This window comes from Lissotriton helveticus, chromosome 9, assembly GCF_964261635.1.
Source record: "Lissotriton helveticus chromosome 9, aLisHel1.1, whole genome shotgun sequence".
In the NCBI taxonomy this organism is placed as follows: domain Eukaryota; kingdom Metazoa; phylum Chordata; class Amphibia; order Caudata; family Salamandridae; genus Lissotriton; species Lissotriton helveticus.
The window spans coordinates 1,118,973,355-1,118,996,212 of NC_136070.1; positions in this window are offsets into that span (position 1 = coordinate 1,118,973,355).

Here is a 22,858-nt window from a genome sequence, read left to right on the forward strand (position 1 = left end):
CTTAAATATCAGCAGAAATCCAAATGCAGAAATTAAAAGTTATATCCAGCAAAACGAGAAGAGTTACGTCACTCTCCCCACGTAATGAAATCATCCAAACTGTAATCAATAGGATCCCCTATTGTCTTTGCTCTAATAACTGAGTGAAAGATTTCCCCTGCATGAACCTGAAGGAAACAAGCTCTCAAACGCGAGGAAATATTCACTCCAAGGTAAGGACAAAACAAATGCAAAGTTAGTCAGGCCAAAAGGAATGTCCGCAAATAATTAACACACACTGTGGCTGAACTGAGGAGTAGCAGCCCAGAACGAAGAAACCACCAAGCTCCGGTAACATCCAAGTCCCCCAAAAGAGCTTGTACCTTCGTCAACGAGTCCGGACCAAATAACAAAAGATTGGTGCCAATGGCACCCTTACCCGACCCGGATAAATGGATCAGCGAACAGCAGCAACACGGAACCCAAAATAATCGTCAGCGTTCTGATTCTCGCCACCTCATTAAATTCTTACTTCCGCATCACGTGTGACGCGCTGCGTCCGACGTGATGCTTCGCTCCAGGATTGCCGGGAATTGTAGTCCTACCAGCTCTCAGCGTCTGCCTGTGCGCATACGGGCTTTGTGTCCCTCAACATACCTTCTGTTGGACTTGGCCCTTCTGGCAGGTTCACCTCTGAACTTTTTGCCTGGTATTATTAAATAATTATAGTGATTTCTTGGTTTCTGCGCACTTTCACTGTGTCCCAGTGGAAAGTGCGTGCGCACTCTGAGTGCGTGTGGTGAGATTGGCCTGCCCTCCCATAGGAATGCATGGAGAATGTATGTGTCCCTGGTAGTTCCTGATGCGTGGGGTGTGCAGGCGCGAGTCTGGTATGTGCGGACTCGTGTGATTGAATGCTGCGCAATGATGCGTGCAGCGTGTTTGTGTCTAATATGGAAGTGCCAATTCTAGAAGTGTGCCTGTCTGTGCAGTGAATGTGCTGGCTTGTGATTGGCTGGAGCTGGCTGGTGTGCCAGGCTCCATGAGTCATGATGGGTCTGCCCCGGTGGTAAGTGTTGAGATTAGCATGTGTGATGTGAGGGAGTGGTGCACCTGGGACCTGAATAGGGCTGGGCTTTCCCCACACAATGCTGGCTCCGCCCCCTGTGGTGCGTCTAATGTCCCTAGCCTGTGAAAGGAAAGGGTGGTTGAGCACATCACAGTGCTCCAAAACCAGCTGCGACTGGTTTTTCCCCCACCCTGCACCCTGAGACAAAGGAATTCACTGTATAAAAAGGGGCTGTGTCCCCTTACAAAATGTACTTGGTTCTGACTGGAATCTACCAGGGGCGTGCTGCTGCTGGGGCCCAGGGGAAGGCTTGCCTCCCTGGGCCCTGACCAGCCCCTGGATGCTGGAGGACTCTTTGGGACCCCTCTGTCTTTCCTAGGATGATTGGAGACTTTGCTTTACCCTGGAAACCTTGTCCTGTGTGGCTGGACCCTTCTTGCTATAGGGGTCATCTCTGGGGCCTGTTGGTGCTATCTATGCCCCCAGCACCTTATGAGTGCTGTATTTTCCTTGCTGGGCAGAGTGCTGTCGTTTTCCCTAGGAGGGAAGCGCTCCTGCCCCTTTTATGCCCCTGAGTGCGCAGGTGCCCACCCTGCGTCTTTATTTGCAACTTTTTATTATACGAGAGCCCACCTCGTTTATGTGCTTCTTAGCGAGTGCCCACCACGCTTCTACGTTTATTTTGCCTACCGAGGGTGCCCACCCCTCATTTGCCGATCTAGAAATCACCACCGCGGCCCTCTCGCGCCGCAAACCGGAAGTTAGGCACCGTAGTACCTGACGATGGGCGGGACTTCCGGTTTGCCGGAGGAAGTCCCGCCCGCTGCCGTGCTGTGATTGGCCGCCGCCGCCGGCAGGAAAGTGAAGCAGGCCGAGTGATGGTCGCCCGGGGCTCCCATGAATTGGGGAGAGCCCCGGGGCAGCCCGCAAAGCGCAGCACCTGTGTTGCGGGGCTCCCATGTAATGGAGGGAGCACCGGCCGAGGAGTCCGCCCGGAGCCACGAGGGTCCGCCTCCTGAAGTCCCGGTCCCGAGATGGGGGACCGGGTGAAGCATGGTGCACCCCCCCAGCCCCAGAGAAGCAGCCGGTGAGTAGAGCTGCCTGGGAGGAGGGCGGGGGAGGAGAGAGCCCGAATTGAGGCCCCACGCGCTGGAGTCCCTGTGTTCTTAAGCAGCCCCCGCTTGACAGTGGGGCTGCTCAACGATGGGGCATTTGTTTGTTTGAGGAGCAGGATGGTTCCAGAGGCGCGCCCCCCCCCCATTATTTTGAGAGCCCGAGGGCTCACACATGCCCATGTTCGTTCCACATTCTTGGGGGGCATGTTTGCATCAGGAGCCACGGTGGCTCCCCCGCACTCCCCTAATTTGTTCAGAGCCTAGAGGGCTCCGGTGTTTGAGGGGCCAGGTGTGTTTCCCGAGCCCAGATGGCTCCAACGAGGCCCCAGTCGATGTCAGAGCCTAGATGGCTCCCAGGAGTAAATTAGTTATTTAGAGAGCCCAGGTCGCTCCAACATTGGCGCATTCCTGATAACGGGATCCAGAGGGGCCCATGTTTGTGCCCACACTTGTGTCTCATTATGCTTTCTGAGCCAGATGGCTCCAGCACCCCCATGCTTCTTTCCAGAGCCCAGAGGGCTCCAACCATTTGCGGGCATGTTTTGTGTCAGAGCCTGTGTGGCTCCAACGTTTGGGCGCAGTTTGGTTTCTAGGGTCAGTGAGGGCCCTGTCGCAGTGTTGTTGTTTCCCAGCTGGCCAGCAATTAGTGGGCAGCTGCACCGTTTAGGTTTTCTTTCCTCCTAGGGACTTGTACTTTGGACTCAGGAGTGAGTCGCACTCCTTCCTCCCTAACCTTGGCCTTCCCCAGCTGCGCAGCACTTAGTGCCAGCTGCAGCGTTTAGGCCCTGTTCTGTCCCTGTCCTCAGCTGCCCAGCAAGTAGTGGGCCGCTGCTACGTTTAGGTTTTGGCGCAGTGGCGCAACCTGGACCTTGATGTGAGTTATGTGCTAAATATGATTTCTGCGCTAAATGTGATTTATATACTATTATGATTCATGCGCTAATGCTTAGGGTGCTAAGAAATGTACTGTGGGTTGTATGTTTTGCGCACCCTGTGTTCTGGTACCTCTGAGGATCACTGACATAATATCGAGGGACACAATATCGACTAGCAAAAATATCGGTGAAAAAATATCGACAGACAGAATATCGACTTTGTATCTACAAACAGGTAAGTACAAAAATATCGAGTAAAAAATATCGTTTACAAAAATATAGTTCATAAAAATATCGACTTTATTAAAAACAATGTTAAATTAAATTAATTTTAAAAATTAATTACTAAAATATACTTAAAAATACTTAAATTACCTTATAATATTTAAATAATTAATTAAAGTAAAAAAAAATTACAATCATATTTGTTAAAACCTATATATATAGTAACATAATATAATTAAAAAATATCCAATATTATTACTGTAGGATAGCGGAAGTGTAAAAATTACTATTCCCACTCCAGAGAGTGCAACAGTAGGTAAGGCGTTGGAAAGCGTAGAGGTAAAAATTACTATTCCCACTCCAGAGAGTGCAACAGTAGGGAAAGCGTTGGATAGCGTAGGGGTAAAAATTAGTATTCCCACTCAAGAGAGTGCAACAGTAGAGAAAGGGTTGGATAGCATAGGGGTAAAAATTACTATTCCCACTCCAGAGAGTGCAACAGTAGGGAAGCGTTGGATAGCGTAGGGGTAAAAATGACTATTCCCACTCCAGAGAGTGCAACAGTAGGGAAAGCATTGGATAGCGTAGGGGTAAAAATTACTATTCCCACTCCAGAGAGTGCAACAGTAGGGAAAGCGTTGGATAGCGTAGGGGTAAAAATTACTATTCCCACTCCAGTGAGTGCAACAGTAGGGAAAGTAGATACTGCATATATTATTTTAAAAATATATATATATTAATATCTATACTTTTTTTATTACAAGTAATTACCAATGTAATATAATATAATACATAATTAATTACAAATACTAATTTAAATTAATCATTACAATTAGTTATACATTAATACTAATTCATTACAAAGTAACAATTAATTAATTAGTAATTAAAAAGTTACTTAACAATTAAAATCTAATAAATACCCCAAAAAATTAACATATTGTAACGGGGTGTACCGGAGGACTCCGGATAGAGACTACTATCGGCCGCCTCCAAGTCCCAGAACCCCTAGGGACGGTCCGAACGGAGGAGAACAGGCTGACATTGAACTTTTACCACCCACCCCTCTCTCTCTTCCCACACCACAGGACGTGGACTCGAGTATAGCTGATGCGACGGACAGGGACTGGCCCTTTAATTCATGGTCCGAGAACGAGTGGGAGGACCCGGCCAGCGACGCTTTCCCGTCAAAGGGAGGAACCACGGATACGCAGGTGTGCTTGTACACCCGGAGGCTGGAGGAGAGGAGCGGTTGGAGTGCGGAGAGAGAGGAGACGTATACAGAGTGCGGAGGAGACGAAGTCGGAAGGAGAGGAACATCGGAGGGAGGATCGTTGAGTAGAAAGGGAGACGGCGAGCGGCGTGAAACATCCAAAGCCGGGGGTGACACGGAGAAGAGGCATCAGAACGAGGCAGCGTCGGCGTCTGCCGAGGACGGAGGAAAGCCAGGAGGCCACCGTTCCTACGAGCCGCCCAGCCACTCACCCAGGGGAGGTGCGTGGCTTGTACAGGTGCGTGACCGGTTGCGGGGGTGGGTCGGAGGTAGGAGTACTCTAGGTACTCGGCCACGGGAAACCTAAATCCCGGTAACCTTTTCCCTGTGCACTTTCCCCACTCCCTCACAAATAGGGCACTTGTAGAAAGCGAGCACCGGTGACTTCCCCTCACTCCCTTCCCCTGTAGTGCGTGACTGAACGGAAGTCTCACACAGCCCTTTTCTTTCTGTTTCCCTCGTTGGGGATCCTGAGCCCAGCCGCAACGGACTCCGAAGAGGAAGAGCCTCCCCATAGAAGTCCGGAAGGGTTTCGCAAGGAGAAGGACCGCCCACGGAGAAGAAGCCGAAGCAGATCCCCACAGAGGCGTGCTCCATTCAGAAAGAGTTGTACTGACCATTTACTCGCCTCAATAAAGCCTCAGTTAACTCGAGCCCGGTTGTTGCCCATCCATGCTGCGTCCTTGCCCGCTACAAGCGTAACACATATGTAATTAGTTATAATTAAATTACTTCCCACCCTATTCCCCTATAAACCCACAACCCACTACAGAAAATAAATTAGTAAAATTAACATAATTATCAATTAATACATTTAATAAAATTAATTGTCAATCAAAATTTTATTAATTACCAAATAACAATTAATTAACAATTAATTATAAATAAATAAAAATACATAAATTAACATATTTAATTAATTATAATTAAATTACTCCCCACCCTATTCCCCTATAAACCCACAACCTGCTACAGATAATACATTTGTTAAATTAACATAATAATCAATTAATCAATTAAATAAAATGAATTGGCAATTAACATTTAATTAATTACCAAATAAAAATTAACAATTAATTATAAACAAATACCAATAAATACATTTACATATTTAATTAATTATAATTAATTTACTTCCCACCCTATACACCTATAAACCCACAACCTGCTACAGAATTAAATTACGCAAAATTTAAATAACATTAAATTCATTAATTAAATTACATTATAACATAAATAAACACTTTTAACACATAAAATACACTATAAAAATTCGATATTATTAAATTTTCGAGATTTTTATTAACCTATATTATGTACTTCGATATTTTGACTATCTATATTTTAAAATTCGATATTATATTACTTCCCTTCAAAACGATATTTTTGATGTCTATATTCTGTCCATTAGATATTTTGTCCCGCCTATATTTTGGACTCGATATTATGTCCATTCGATATTTTTTAGTCGATATTTTGTCTGTTTACCACCTCTGAATGTGTTTTTATGCATCATGTACAAAGTTGCTTTCCTTACACCGCTGAATGTATGTTTATGCATCGTGTTTTCTTCTCCTACACCTCTGAATGTTGTGATGCATCATGTGTAATGTTCTCATGTTTATACCCCTAAATGTATAGTGATACTTAGGTAGTTGTTCTTCCTAGTACAGGTGTTGCTAGTGAGGTCCTGGTTTCCTGCGCGACATTCTCCTAAGGTGGTTAGGGTTGCGTAGGTGGTACTTACCTCTTACCAGTGATTACTGGTTGTGTGCTACATGATTATTTGGTGCTTAACTATCTTCAAGGGCTTGATACTGAGCTTGCCCCTTGACCAGAGTCCCAGGACCAGTGGACTCTATTGTGCCTTCCATGACAAATTGCTGGGACTTGTCTGATCTCCTTGGGCCGCTGGGGCCTCTCCTGAAGTGTGCCTCGCTCACTCCCCTGCAGCTCGTGCCTAGCCGCCACCGCCAAGAGCCGCACCGCTCCTTGTGAAGCCATGCTCTGCTCCGCCTGGGCCGCCCGCATCCTGCACCTTGGCAGCTTGTGCCTGGGCCGCCCTCATGCCTCGAGCTGCGCCACTCTTCTCTGAGCCGCGTCCGCTTCGCTGGGCCGCCCGCACCCTACCTCCCCTCCTCTGAGCCCCACACCTTGGTCGCCCCAACCAAACGCTTGTAGCGCGCGGGTCGCCACTGCCTGCTCAGGCCTACTGAGGAGATCACTCGCATTATCCCGCGCAACCAGAACAGAAGGTACGGTCCGTATCCACCGCCAGTTATTATATGTAATATGTTCTAAAAGTGTTACTTGTACAAAGTGCTAATTTTCCCAACAGCTAGTCCTTAAAATGCTTATTCCTGACAGTGGTCCATGCGGCCCTGTCCTGTACATAATCCCCTGTAAATTCTGCCTGCGTGTTTCTATCTAATGTGTTTTGGTGTAATACAAAGGCTATTTTTACATATAACCTTGTGTGGAGTTTCCTTTGTGGTGGGCCTTGGGTGTTGTTGCTGGGGGTGCGTGCGCAAACACGTAACTCACATTGCCTCCGAGTTTAGCCTAACTGCTCGTGTCACGTTACCAAGGGGGTGAGCAGGGGTTATCTTGTCGTGTAACTCCCTTCCCTGACGTAGAGTGGTGGTTTCTGCCTGGCTTTGGTGCAAGCCTCAGCCAGTCGGAAATCCCATTTCTAACACCTTCGCACTTAGAACGTTTTCTGGATAATTTTTTTCCAACGTTGATTGACAATCCACTGCATGCCAGATTTGGTGCGGGTTCACTGGCTTGACTTTCTGGAAGTCTTGAGCTCTGAAAATTCCAGTGAGACGAACCTGAAATCCTGGCTGGGTCACGGTTGAAGGTAGTCAGCTTGACTCTCGACGTCAGGTCAATCAACTTATGGAATTGTTTCACAAAAGTTCTCCAAATTTCAGTAGTTGAAAACTAGACTCTTTGTAGGTTCAGAACAGAGACGTTTTAAGGCATGGGCAAAGTGGGGTCTGTCCCAGGCCCCAGCCTTTTATGGTACCCCCTGATAGATCCAGATGTACTCTCTACACAGTCCTGCCCTGATGACCTTGAATGATTCTTAAACATAGATTGTTTTAAATAACGTTTGCCTTTGATTTATTTCTAATATGAGTGATGTGTGGGAGTCTATTGCACAAATGTTGCAAAAAAACTTGGTCTTTTTCAGAACCATGCAATATCCATGAAAAATAACCTTTTAGTTCAAAACAGGACCTTTAATATGAGAAAGGTCGCAGAAATTATTTACAATAATATTAGTGAGCTGCTGCTGTATTACAGTATTGAAAACGCACATCACAACCTCTGACTAATAGAAACACGTAGAATTTGAACCAGTGTCGGTCATCTGGTCAAAGAGGGCATGAAAAAGCTGAATTTAGATCACAAAATCAAAACGGTTCTGGACAGGGGCCCCAAAATCCACTGGACCATAGGCCCCCAAAATCCTTAAGATGTCCCTGGTTCAAAGTGCTGAAAACACCAACCCAAAAGTCTGGAATCTCCTAGATGGTTTCTGGGATTTCTGGACTTCAATTCTCTCAATGCACCTGGCCACACCCTTAAACGTCCACTGGACACACTACCGGATGGGTACTTTTTGTGGATATGATGTATGTGGGCTCTGTTAACCTGTAGCTTGCAGGGAGTCCACTCCTTAATCCATCTTGAAGCAAGGTACAGTCACCAGGACTGTAATATCAAATTGTGCAGCAGGCACAGTCAGTCAAAGTGCAGGTCTTTGGGTGAAAATCCAATTTCCAGCAGGACAGTCCTTCTTCTCCTTGTAGTTTCAGGCAGGAAATCTGAGAGATGATGTCACTTTCATATAGATGTTCAGTGTTCTGGGGTGACAAGCAGGGTGCAGCTCTGTTCAATGAGATGCTGGTTGCCACCCAAAAGCCTGACAACTTCCTCCAAAGTGTAGCATCATCGTGTCCCACAAATCACTGCACTTCCAAAATCCAACATTGATAATTTCTCTCCAGAGGAGAAAGAGCCAGCTAAACCAACCCTCAGTGTGGCTCATTTCCATTAGCTCTCCTCTTCCTGACCTCTGCAAATTCCTGTCCTAAGCCTGCAATCTAGCTGGGGGCACAGGATGTGTGGGTAGGTACGCCTAGCATTTGTTACAGATCTGCTCTCTCTTTGAGCTCGTTTTGATTTACCCAGGCCCCTCTTTGACATATCCTCTGCTCCCTCCATGAGATATCCAATTATCACTTAATCAAAGCAGCCTGGCTGACTGATCAGCAGAGAGTATTAGAAGGCTGGATTTTGGACTCATAGAAGAGAAAGTTCTATAACTTCTCTTCTGTACTAGCTATGAAAAATTCAACTGTGACAAGTTGTTGAATTCATCAATATCAATCTTTTAAGTCTTTAATGATATTTGTTCACTTCTTTCCTGGCAATAGTTATACCTAAATAAAATATTGCAATAAGGTGCACCATAAAACATTTCTAAACAGAATCCTGAATCCAAAGACAGATTTCCAATTCGTATGTCAACCTTCATGTTATTTAATTTCTTGTTTCAAAAACTCAAGTTTGTAAGACAGCCAACGCGTTTCGTCCAACAAAGTGGACTTCTGCAGGGCTGAGTACAACGTAATCAGAGTATGGTTTAGTAATATCTATCCGAATGTTATCAACACCATAAATAATGATCTACTCTTTGGATAGATATTACTAAACCATACTCTGAGTATGTTGTACCTAGCCCTGAAGAAGTGCACTGTCTTGGACAAAACAAGTTGGCTGTCTTACAAACTTGAGTTTTTGAAACAGGAAATTAAATAAAAAGAAGATTGACATACAAATTAGAAATCTGTAGTGTTTGGGGTTAACTGCCTGCCGCCAATCACCTGGATGCCTGTGAGGAGATGGACAAAACCTGCCGTGTATGGCCCAAGGCCATGCGCATTATGGGAGGGCTGTTTGCGGGGGTTGGATGCAGGGCCTGACTACGAACCATCCCATGGGGCCACCCCCCAGCTGCACATAGCCATAGGCCGCATGCATCTCGGGGTTGGCTGCCTGCGGTGGGTTGGATGCCGGGCCTGGCTGCCAGCCAGGCCATGGGGCCAAACTCCGCGCTGCGCATGACCAAAGGCTGTGTGCAGCATCGGGTTGGATGACTGTGGAAGGTTGGCAGAGGCTGTGGGCAGCATTGCGTTAGCTGCCTGCTGGGGGTTGGATGAGGGGCCTTGCTGGAGAAAGGGCGCTAGTTATAGTTATCTTAAGGTACAAGTTATAGTTACCGGAGCTAACTATAACTAGTGAATTTCAGTGGTGTTGTGCATTTAAAACATTACATTGTCAATTAAATTCTTACCTAGCTATAACACACATATATATATATATATATATATATATATATATATATATATATATATATATATAGTTAGTCGAGTTTATATTGTGATGACTGACAATTCAAATTAATATGCACTCCGAATGGAGCGCAATTGAAATGTGCAATTTTCAAGAAACATAGCATTTTCGAACATAGCTGTCACTGAATAGTTCCCTTCTTCATCTAATGTAAGATATTGTTTTTACTGCAGTCTCAAGGGAATAGGTTTGCATACGACTGCATAGAACAGAATATAGAGGCTGGAATCACAGATGGAAAGATCATAAGCAACAAATATTCAAAAGAAGAGGGGGTTTTCTGTAGCTCGGCGCCTTCACATCAGATTACCAAATGAGGAACCAGCCCATCTAAATTTAATCAAAATAAGACTATAAATGTAGTAATAGTCATGCATGTGTGATGTCTCAGATAGATGGGGACATCTTTTGTTCAGTGATTTATGGACAAAATAGGATAGAGTTATTGCATTGTTTTTATCAGGGGTTAAGAAATGTACTCGGACAGAGCATTAAATCTTCCAAGGAGGCATGTCTTGTTGGGTCTCTTAAGGGAGACTACATTAGAACTAACACATGGACTACCATGTCCTACATTTACACACTGTAACGTGATTGTATATTGTATGTGTTTGAGGAACACAATAGAATGTGACGCACGGAACATTTAATCCATTTGGTAATAATTGTCCTAGAATTCCACTTGGGTTACCTGTTCAAAAATAATGTCCCCTGAAATTATCATGGTCACATCTGGTAGATTTCTAAAAATGACAGGTGTCTCCAGCAGAGGAATTCTCATCTGAATAAGGATGCTAGCAGTCATACAATCTGTCAGAGAATTGCTCATCTGCAGAATCAATTGAGAAGCCCTGACCGAACCCTGTATGTATACAGACATAGTGGTATTTTACAACACACTAATTTTTATTATGAGCTATTTTCGCACAAATATTAGGAATACGTATGAGTAAGTATTATTGCCATCATTAATAGATTGTTCAGTTTTGAAGAAGCTAATGGAAGCTGCCTTTATTGTATCATTCAGTTCCACTGACACAGGACAGTGTTAGGCTGTTTTCCGATGCCGGATCACCTTGAAAGAAAGTTGCTGCAGAAAAATCCTTTTACTGTGAGGTGGTCCTTGTCAGCTGGTTTTATAACAATGAGGGTGTTTTCTTGGAGGTTACGTATGATAGTTTCTTTAGTAGTCAGATTTTGAAGGGCTTAGGTGGATCAAGAGACAAGGGACATCTGTGCAGGACCCCACCCACCTTGGACACCCCTCACCTACCCCAGGGCTACACTCGCCATCTGCCAGGGGGAAGAACCAGTGGCTGCTGTCTTTCCAAACTGTCGCATCGGGGATCAACAGACTTATGACCCACTTTACCACATGTGAAGCACCTCAGGGGTCCCCTGGGAACAGGTCTACCTGTCAGGCCCCTTGCTTCTTCTCAGGGGGAGGCTAAGGACCTTTCCCTTGGTTCCCTTGGGAATTACTCTGGGGCCCTCTCTGGAACTCCCTCTGTTTACCCTTGTCCCCCCAAATCTTCTGCTGGGGACCCTGCCCACTCTTGGCTGAGACTCCCACATGACCCTTGTGGAACCGGGTGCTCACCCTCCTCAGCAAGCTTCCTAGGGTTAGTCAGCCTGCTATCAATCAGGTGCTGGTATAGCTTTCGAAAACAATTACTTGATAAGTGCTTCCATGCAAATAAACCAAAGAGACCCTCAAAATCATTAACTTTCCTACCCTTCACCCAACCATCCAATGCTCTGCAAAAGAAAGATACATATTCTACCCATGTACTTGACTCCGCTTTCTTCCAATTTCTAAACCTCTGTCTATGCAATTCAGGATTCAACCCATACCTGGCGACAATGCATCTTTCATGTGGCTAGAAGAATTATAGACTTCAGAAGGCAAGTCTAACAGTGTATCCCGCCCCTCACTAAGGAACCGTCCCCACAACCCCACTCCCCAATCCTTCTCAGGGACCCGGTGGGAAGACATGCTACCTCATAGGCCTTAAACCACTTCCCAATGTCAGCATTCTTATAAAACTCTCTCACCACATCTTTAGGAATATACACTCTAGCTTCCTCAGGCATTGACGGTGTGCTGCCACCAGAGAGAGTAATTTCTAAGCCCCTTGCTTTCAATTTCATCTCCCTCAAACTTTTCTCATGATCCAGTTGCATTCTCTTTTCCTCTAGGGCCAATTTCCTATTCTCTAATTCCAGTTGCCCACCCACCTTGAGCTTGGCCAGCTCCATTTCATGCATCCTACACTCCTTCCTGACCTCTAACACTTCTGGGGACAGGCCTTTGGCAGAAACACTGCTACCCACTGGGGAGGTTACTCTCCTCCCCCCTGGGCCAAATGGCTTCTCCAGCTGCTCATCTACATTCTCAGCCCCCTCCTCATTCTCAGGGGTATTCCTCGCTTCGACCCAGGCCCTCAGCGCCTTTTGGAACTCATCCTTCTTGGAGAGACCGGTCATTGCAACTTTAAATTTCCTGCAGAAGTGCTTTAGCTGTTTTACATTGTAGCATTCCAGTTTCTCCTCTTCCCACTCATAATCAACAGATGCTATGGATGCTGCATTCTCCATGGTGGTTAAACTTGTCAGTTCTTTGCAAAAATAGAAAATCCCAGGAAAAACAATCTACCAAAAGTATGTGGTCGCGTTTTGGTCTGCACTCACTAGTAGTGGTCACCAATTACTGTATATGAGTCACAAATGCAAGTCCAAATTCTCACCGCTGACCACCAATGTTAGATTTGGGGGTGTCTAGTTGGCAGAGGTAAGTACCTTTGACTAAATAGGGACCCTTGCGTATAGTCAGGGTAAGGGGGTACACTTCTAAAATAACCCCTGCTCACCCCCTTGGTAGCTTGGCACGAGCAGGCAGGCTTATCTCAGAGGCAGTGTGTAAAGCATTTGTGAACACATAAAGTATCCCAGTGACAACACTACAGATGGACACCACACAAGTTGGAGTATAAAAATAAGTATTTTTATATAGACTTAACACAAGACCACAAACGACAAAAATACACAATACTGTACTTTAAAAATAGTAGAAATAGCTTAGTTCTCTTTAGATGTAAAATACTACACTTTAGGTTCAGTGTACCTTTGGATGCGTAACGCTATACAACGAAAGTGTTGCAGGGAAAGTGATGCGTTGGTTCCTTACACGCAAGAAAGGTGATGCGTCGGGTCCCTACTGATGCCCCAACGCCGTGACGCGAAGAAGATCAGGTGCAATGAAACAAAAATGGTGTCTTTTCCTTGATGCGACACAATGCGTGCATGCCCGACGGCCTTGTGGCGACTCAACATTTCTTCTGAGCCACGACAGGCCCTGCGAGACGCTTCCCGGTGATGCGGCGGCATCTGATGCGACGTCCATCCTCTTCTTTGGCGATGCAAAGTGCTTCGGCAATGATACAACAGCTGCAGCGGCGACACGCTTTCCCAGCAATGCGATGACGGCAGCTGCAGCAGCAACACGATTCTCTGATGATGCAGCGGTGTCTGGTGCGACGTCGATCCTCTTCTCTGACGATGCGAGGCGCTTTCGTGTTGTGAAGCGACAGCTGCAGCAATACATTTCTTCATGAGTCGTGCTTCCAGCTCCTTGCGAGACACAGTCCCTCAGAAAGCCCAACACAACTGCAGGCACTTCCAAAGAACTCTTAAGAAGCTGGTGGGGGAAGTCTATTGTCCCTGAGACTTCAGCAGGAGGCAAGCTCTATCTCAAGCCCTTGGAGATACCTTACAAGTTGAATGAAAGTAGCACAAAGTCCTTTCTCTTCTCTTTGGCAGTCAGGCAACCACTGCAGGCCAATCCCTCACGCTTGGGGATAGTCTCTCCTCAGTCTCTCTGGTTCCTCTCCTCAGCAAAGGTTTCTTCTTGTTCCCCAAAAGTGATCTAAAATTTTTGGGTCTGGATCCCCTCTTTTATACTCATTTTCTCTTTGTTCTCTCAAGGCAGAGAGGCTTTTGCCTAGTCCAAATCAGGTCTGATCAGTCCTAGAGCACTTTGTTGACAAGACTCCTTCTTTCCTTTCACAGTGCAGGCCAGTGACATCAGACGTACCACAGGAGGTGGAGCCAGCATTGCGGAGGGAAGGCACAGCCCTATTCAGGTCCCAGATGCAACTACTTTCACCCATCTGCATGCAGATCTCTCTATTCAGCCCTGTGCTGACTCACTCTGTCTCCTGGAATCCCCCAGCCCCTGTCACTCAAACTCCAGACAAGGGGTACACAACCTAGCAGAGGCCAGCTTGGATGGTTAGACAAGAAAATACCTACTTTCTGAAAGTGGTATTTTCAAACACAGAATGTTAAAACCAACTTGACTAAAAGATGTATTTTGACATTCTGAGTTCAGGCATACTAAACTAGAATTTCTACCTAGTTCTCTCAGTCAGTTAGCATTATAAGATGTAATATTCAAACTGCCCACTCTGGCCTATGGGGAACAGGTAGCCTTGCAATAGTGAAAAACGAAAATGGCTGTAATTCACTATTAGGACATGCAACACACATCATGGCATGTCCTACCTTTTACCTACAACGCACCCTGCCCTTGGGCCTACCATAGGTGTGACTAATATGCATAAAAGGGAAGGTTTAGGGACTGGCAAGTGGGTGCACTTGCCCAGTCAACATGGCAGTACCAGACTGCACACATACTCTTCAATGGCAGACCTGAGACACACTTTTACAGGCTGCTTCTGTGGGTGGCACAACCAGTGCTGCAGGCCCACCAGCAGCATTTTGCTTACAAGCCCTGGGCACACTCAGTACACTGTTATAGGGTCTGACAAGTCAACCAAACCAGCCAATCATGGAGTCACTAATCCATACATCGATTTACCATAGGGAACACTTGCACTGTGGCACTGGACAGCAGTGGCATAGTGCCCAAAGCATCTATAACCAGCAAAATCACATGAGGCAACAGCAATAAATGGAAGAAAGACCCACGCCAAGTTGCCCGGTCTAACAGTTTGACTTGCATGAATCCAGTTGGGTAAACCTGCACACTTCACTGCTGTAGTAGTGACCAGTATACCTTGATGTGGTTCATCCCACCTGGGTGCTAGGCACGACTTTCTGGTGTGTTTCTTCACTACCATCCAGTCGCCAGGGATCAAATCATGCACCTGTGCTGGCGGCATGGCAACTGCATCTTCTCCAACCTGGTGAGAGCAAGAATGCACTTGGCCAGCCAACCCTTTGCAATAGTCCAGTACCAGATTATCAGTTATATTTATCAATTTATATCCAGGAATAAATGCTTGTTTCATTGCCCTTCCCATGAGTATCTCATGGGGACTCAATCCTGTTTTCCTGTCAGGAATACTTCGGAGTCAAGAGGCAATGCGTCTGGCCAACTCAGTGATGTGGATGAACACAACTTTGCTAATCTCGACTTGATTGTGCCATTCAATTGCTCAAACACACCAGAAGCCTGTGGGTGGTATGCATAGTGCAGTTTTTGTTCAATTTTGAATGCTTCACAGATTAATTGAACTATTTCATCATTAAAAGGAGGTCCTCTATCTGATTCCAAAGTAACTGGAAAACCAAAACAAGGAATCAACTCCCTCAACAGCAATTTAGCAACTGTAAGACTGTCGTTTCTCCTAGTGGTTTATGCTTCTACCCATCGTGAAAACAAACACACTATAACAAGGATCTACTTCATTCCACTGCTTGGAGGCAACTCTATGAAGTCAAGCTGCAATCTTGTGAAGGGTCCCTCAGCCTTACCAATTATTCACCATCTGACTACTGTCTTCCTGCCTGGATTTATTGGCTGACAAATTAAGCATCTCTGGCAAAGACTCTCTGTGACTACCCTGAACTTTGGATTATACCAATTTTGTCTAAATAGTCTGATCATAGCATCCCTACCTACATGTGTGTCTCCATGATACATTCTTGCCATTTGAGAGAGCAAGCAGTCTGGCATGACTGGTCTGCCATCAGTGTATATCCATACATCGTCCTCTGCCCTTCTTTCACAACCTGATTTTATCCAATTTTCCTTTTCGTTTACCTCCACTTCATCCTGTAACTGTCTCACATCATCCCATGTTTCTAAAGCTGAGAACAACATAAGTTAGCAGCTGATTTCACTTGTTTTAATTTTTCTGTTTAATGCCACATTATTTCTCGCACAATATTGAGCAATCTGGTCAGCATATCGGTTACCTGCCGCCACATAGTCATTTCCTGACTGGTGAGCAGCACACTTGACCACTGCTATTTCTTTTGGCAATTGTATTGCTTCCAACAATTCTTTCACATTGTTGCCATTTCTAATGGGGGATCCTGAAGAGGTCAGAAATCTCCTCTAAGTCCATAACTGGCCGAAGTCATGCACAACCCCGGACCCATATTGACTGTTTGTAAATATGGTTAATTTCCAATTTTTTCCAATTTTGCATGCCTTTGTTAAGGCCACCAATTCGGCTACTTGTGCAGACTTAACTCCTGCCACACAGGATGCTTCAACAACCCCTGTGTGGCGGGTTCGAAGTAGGGGACCGGAGACTAGGTCAAGGTAAGTACGTTTTTTTTTTTATAAACTGTTTTTATTGACATATGGTGCAAACAGCGCATCCCTCCACAATCCAAAGAGACCACGTAACATTAAATTGCATCAGGTCGTAGAAATACCATACGTCTTTTTACTGAGAGCTATGCCCCTAACAACCCTCCCACCCTCCACCCCCCCCGTGCTGCACGAGATCATCTATTGTACCAAACATCCTTACACATGCTCCAGGAAATAACATCAACCTCCCTTCAGGCCCACTATATCGCCCCATGTAGGTCATCGTCCTGGTCAGTTAGCGGTTCAAGCCACAGTCCTCTGTAGTCCGCCCATCGCTTCCATATTCTAAAATACTTTCATGGGCACCCTCGAGCTTCAAATACAGGACGCTCCAACCCCACACAAAAGCCCAGGCCCTTCTTCCACACCCGTATCGATGGAGCTTGGGGTTTTTTCCAGGCCTGGGTCACATCCCTCTTAGCCATCGTAAGTCCCAGCAACAGTAGATGCCTCTTATACAGGTTCCCCCCTATCCCTTCCATCACGTGCAAGAGGCCCAGCCTTGGAGTTCGAGGCAGCTCCCAACCCAGAACCTCCGACAGACAATTCCACACCCCGTCCCAGAACCTGGCCAAGGACCCACAACTCCAGACAGTGTGCAACAGCGTGCCAGCTTCCTGGCCACATCGCAGGCACACCGGGGACTCAATCAGACCCGCCTTCCACAGCCGTTCTCTCATAAAGTATGCCCTGTGAAGATATTTAAACTGTATAAGCCTCAGTCGTATAGCGATTGCGGTTCCCCTTGGGGCCTCAAGTGCCTCCCGCCAGTCATCCTCATCTAGTGTCCCCACATCCTGTTCCCAGGCGTTCTTCAAGTTGTGTAAATACGGGAAATCTTTTTATCCCCCAGCTCACCCATAAACACTCTAGCTTTAAGGGGGCTGAAATCTGGCAAGGACTCTAAACCCTCCAGGGCCGGCAGCAACGCGTGGCGAAATTGGAGATATTTATAAAATTGAGACCGTGGCATAGCATACTCCTCACTCAGATCTTGGAATGATTTGAGGGTCGTTCCGGACAATACATCTCCTAACCTTGAAATCCCGATATTGTCCCACCCTCGGAACCCCTGTAAGGCCAACATCTCAGGCAGTCGTTCGTTCAGCCAGAGCGGAGTCTCCCCAGTCAGCTTGCCCCACCAGCCCATTTGACGCAGAGCCTGTCGCCACACTTGGAAAACCACTTGTGTCACCTGTGGTAGCCGTTTCCTCAGCCGCACTGAATACAAGATGACATGAATGGTATCCGACCCCATCAGATAACGCTCGAGAGCATAAGCCGGGTCCTGTTGATCACCATACCACCAGTCATTTAGGATCAGTAGGTGGGACGCCTGATAGTAGGAGAGGATATCCGACGTGGCTAGCCCACCACTATAGGTCGACAAAAAGCACGTACGCAGAGCGACCCAAACCGCACCCCCTGCCCACAGAAACCACCCCAAGACCGAATTAACTCGCCGGAACCACTGCGGAGCTATCGCATGTGGGTGATTTTGCAGCTGATACAATAACCGAGGCAGGGCGACCATTTTAAATATGGCAAATCGCCCATAGATATTGAGGGGCATACGCGACCACGTTTTCATTTCCACTTGTACGCGGTCCCAGACCGGAGCCAGATTTCGCTCCCACGCCACCACCGGGTCTTCCGTGAGGAACACCCCTAGATACTTAAGTCCATCCACCGCCGTTTGCAGCGTCGAGGCCCATGGCCCCAGTCCCGAACCATCTCCTATCACCCACAGCGATGACTTGTTCGGGTTCAAATATAACCCGAATGCCTCCCCAAATATTCTCATTATCTCCAAGATACGTGGGCCGGACCTATTTAGAGCTGTAAGAAAGAATAGGACATTGTCCGCATACAGAGCGATCCTGTCCGCAGGTCCGTCTGCCCATTCAAAGCCCCGCAGTTGCGCGTCCATGCGCACCCAGGCCGCCAGCGGCTCCATCGCCAGGGCAAATAAGTACGGGGAGAGGGGACACCCCTGACGCGTGCCCCGGCTTATTGAGAACTCCGCGGACCTCGCTCCGGCCACTCTCACGGAGGCTGTTAAGTCTGTGTATAATAATTTAATATAGGATATGAATCGAGGTCCGAAACCCAGGCGGGGCAGTAACGCGAAAAGATAAACCCAACTTAACGAATCGAAGGCCCTGTCAATGTCTGCCAACAGCAGAGCCGCTTGTTCTCCCGTACCTCGGATCGCAGCCACCGCCACATTCGCTCGACGGATATTATGTCTCGTCGCCCGGTGCGGCATGAACCCAGCCTGATCAGGGTGTACGAGCCCCGCAACATATGGGAGGAGACGGTTAGCCAGCGCCTTCGGCAGAATTTTGGCTTCGATATTTAGTAGGGAGATCGGCCTATAAGATTCATACCGGTCGGGGGGCCTCCCTGGTTTATCGAATACCACCACTTCCGCATGTCTCCAATCCTCCGGCAACCTACCCCTCTCTCTCGCTTCCTCCAATACTGCTCTATAGTGTGGGCCTAGTTGGAGGTTGAACTTCTTAAAAAACTTGCTCGGGAACCCGTTGGGACCCAGAGCTTTACCCGCATTGAGCTCCCCCAGCGCCGTGCCTAACTCTTCTCCGGTCAGCGGTCGATCGAGGCTCTCCCGGATTTCATCCGAGACCGCCCGCAGCGGCAGATCTGCCAGGAATTTGTCGACCCCCTCAGCCGGAAGGCGCTCCTTTTCCTCATATTGCCCTGAAAAGTAGCGAGCAAAGCTATCCGCAAGTTCTTTCGCGTCCACAATCGGGGCTCCCGTCTCATCTTTTATCCCCGGCAGAACCTGCGCCTGAAACGTCTCCTGACATAACCTGTACAACATGCTACTGGACTTATCCCCCCACTGGTAAATTCTACTGCGGGTCGCCAGCCAAATCTGCTTTGCCTCATCCATCAGTAGGGATGCATACCGCTGCTGCTCTAATAGGAGTTGCCCGACCTCTTGGGTTCCGTCCTCCCCAGCGCAACGGTCTTCCAAAGTCGCTACCGCCGCCGCTGCCTCATCCACTTCTGCCCTGCGCTTCCTTTGCTCTGCCGCGCTCTATGCAATGTCGACCCCGCGGAGAGTGGGTTTCATAGCTTCCCACACCGTTGTTGCGTCCGCCACCGACCCCACGTTGGCAGCCAAATAATGTGTGACTGCGTCCCCCATGTGTTTCCTGTAATCCTCCCGCTGAAGGTGCCAAGTAGACATGCACCAGCGAAAGGGTTGTCGGTTCTTGCCCAAACTGACTACCACAACTACTGGTGAATGGTCCGACAACCCCCGAGGCAAAATCGTGGCCAATTCCACCCGTCCTACCACCGCCCGGGGCACAAAGACGTAGTCCAATCTAGAAAAGGACGCGTGCACTGCTGACACATAAGTGTATTCTCGATTATGTGCGTGTAAATACCTCCATGCATCTACCCAGCCCATTCCCCTGGCCATGTCCCCCAATTTAGTGGGCGCCTCCTCAGCTCGGTCCCGACCAGGTAGATATCTATCCACCCCAGCATCCATGACATCGTTCCAGTCACCCCCTACTATTGCCAGCACCTGTGGAAGCTCTGCCCAAAGTGCGAACAGTTTTTCAACCAATGCCCACTGCAGCGGTGGAGGAGCATACACACATCCCAGCAACAGGGGTTCCTCACCAACTTTCCCTTCAATAAATATGTACCTACCCTGCGGGTCCACCCACTGTCTAGAATGAACATATGCTAGCCTGCGGTGTAGTAAAATAGCCACTCCCCTGGATCCCCTGGCGAACCCTGCATGGTAGGCCTGTTGGTAGCCATAGCGCTGTAAGCAGGGCGTCTTAGTGCCCATAAGGTGTGTCTCCTGCAACAACAGAACATCTGCACTCTCCCTTTTCCCCTGCCTCAAAATCGCACCCCGTTTAATTTTATCCAGTAGGCCCCTTACATTCCAACTGAGCACCCTTAGGGACACTGTGGGTCTTGTTGTTTGTGCTTTACCTTCCGTCATCACGGGGCAAACATGTCAGGAGCCCACATCCAGAGCCACGTAAGGACATACTCTGGTAACTTCAACATCCTAGAATCGCCGTGCAGCACAACCCCAAACTCTTTCCCCCGGAACAACCCCCCCATCCCCACGCCCCCACCCCCCCAGGCCCCACCCCCATACCTCAAAACAGCTGAAGTATCTGTCGCGGCTTGGGTATCGTCCACCCCCAAACGCGGGGCCGGGCGACACCCACGCCAATGGATCCCCAAGTGCCCAAAGCCCAACATTCCAACTATTCCCACCCCAACCCCTTATCTGGGGGATGCGACCCGCCCGTATAACTATCCCCCCCATCCCTTCTATTTGCCCTCAATACAAGGCCGCCACCACTCCATACGTAAAATCAACACAACTGAAGGTAGGCCGGCGTCCCCTCCGTGGACCACAAACCAGGATACGCTATCAATCAAGCAAGTAAACAACACATCACATATAGAGCACCCCAGGGAGTCTCAGCTGTCGCTCAAGTCCCATCGCCGTGTTCCACCTGGACCTCCGCCCGTTCCGATGCCTCGCTCTCTGAAGTCGCCCGCTGCCTGGATCGCGAGCTTCTTTGTCCTCTGCGCCTGCTCCCACGGTTCGACCGCTTCGGCGACCCATTTTGGCCCGCACCGGTGGACAGACCCGGCTGTGCATTCACCCTGAGTTGAACCGTCTCGTCCGTCCAGCGAAACACCTCCTCCGGGGTATCGAAAAAGTGGGTGCGGGATTGATGCACCACTCGCAGGCGGGCAGGATACAGCAAGGCATATGGGAGCTGCAATCCACGCAAGCGGGCCTTTGCTGCCGTAAAGGACTGTCTCTGCTGTTGTACTAAGCGCGTATAATCCGGGAATATTAACACCTTATGATTTTCAAACATGAGAGGTTCCTTCTCCCTGGCCATCTTCAATATGGTGTCCCGGTCATGATAATTTAACAGTTTGGCAATGACCGGTCTCGGTCTCGCGCCCTCTGGGGGTTTCTGCATGAGGGCCCTGTGCGCTCTTTCTATGATGAAGCATCGTGACAAGGAGTCCTGCGGGAGCCAGCCCTCCAGCCAGGTCGTGAGGAAGACCTCCATGGCCCCTTTCTTGCAGAACTCCGGCAGGCACACAAAGCGCAGGTGATTCCGCCTGGCGCGCCCTTCTGCATCCTCCACCCTGCGCGCCAGCCCCTTCTGGATGTGTTCCATACTCGCCACTTTTCGTTTTAAGGTCACCATGTCATCCTCCACTCCCGAAATGCGGGTATCCGCCTCCGTAATGCGGCCAACGGCATTGCGTAGATCTTGGCGAAGCAGCATCACATCGGACCCAACAGCCCCAATCTTGGCGTCAAGAGCATCCCTGGATTGCGTGATTGCTGCCATTAACGCTGCGTTGTCAGGGCCAGCATCTTGACTGCCCCCGGCAGCTCCTGCCCCCCCACCGGAGCCTGTATATTTGTCCATAGGGCCTTGCTTGAGTGGTCCCCCACCGTCTCGCGTCATCGTCTTCTGCGACCTGGGGTCTCTGCCTCTATATGGTAGTGAATACGCCTCTCCCCAGATGCCTCACCTCCAGCCCTGTCGCAATCCGCTATATGCCGTTTGCCTCTTCACGTGCCCAGGGCAGGCAAAACAGTCCAGCGGGGCGCACACACCAGCGGAAGCAGGCCGCCCCGGCCACCCGCACGGCCCGATCCGACCGCCGAGGCCCCGTGCCAGGGAAGACCCCCACCGGGAGGGAGGGGGGGAAAGAAGAAAGGGAGGCCCGGGCCCTGCCCCACAATAGCTACTAGTCAAGCACCACACCGGGCACCCCCCCTCTCCTCACCGCCACTGATGTAGGTCTGGGTCCGGCCGCGCCTCTAGGCTAGGCGCTATCCTCCGGCGCTATCCTCCGGCGCTATTCCCTCTTGCGGGATCCGAACTCGGGCCCTCCAGAGACCCCCGGGGTGAAAGAGCTCGGGCCCCTCAGGTCGCCGCCGCGGTCCGACCCGACCGCCGGGATATTCGCACAGGGGAGACCCACCCCAGGAGTGCGCACGGCCCTGCACTGGCTCAAACGTGGTCTTGTCCACCAGGACGCCGACAATTCACCAAGGGCACAGCACACCTCCTCACCTCGGGTTGCTCAGGGCTCCTTCCTCTCTGTAGCAGCCGCCCCCTGGGCCCAGGGCAGCCGAAGCACTCGGAGGACCCCAAACGCCAGCCACCTCCTCTCTGTCCGTGACCTGCGCCCTGGCCCCACTCGGATAGCAAGGATTAG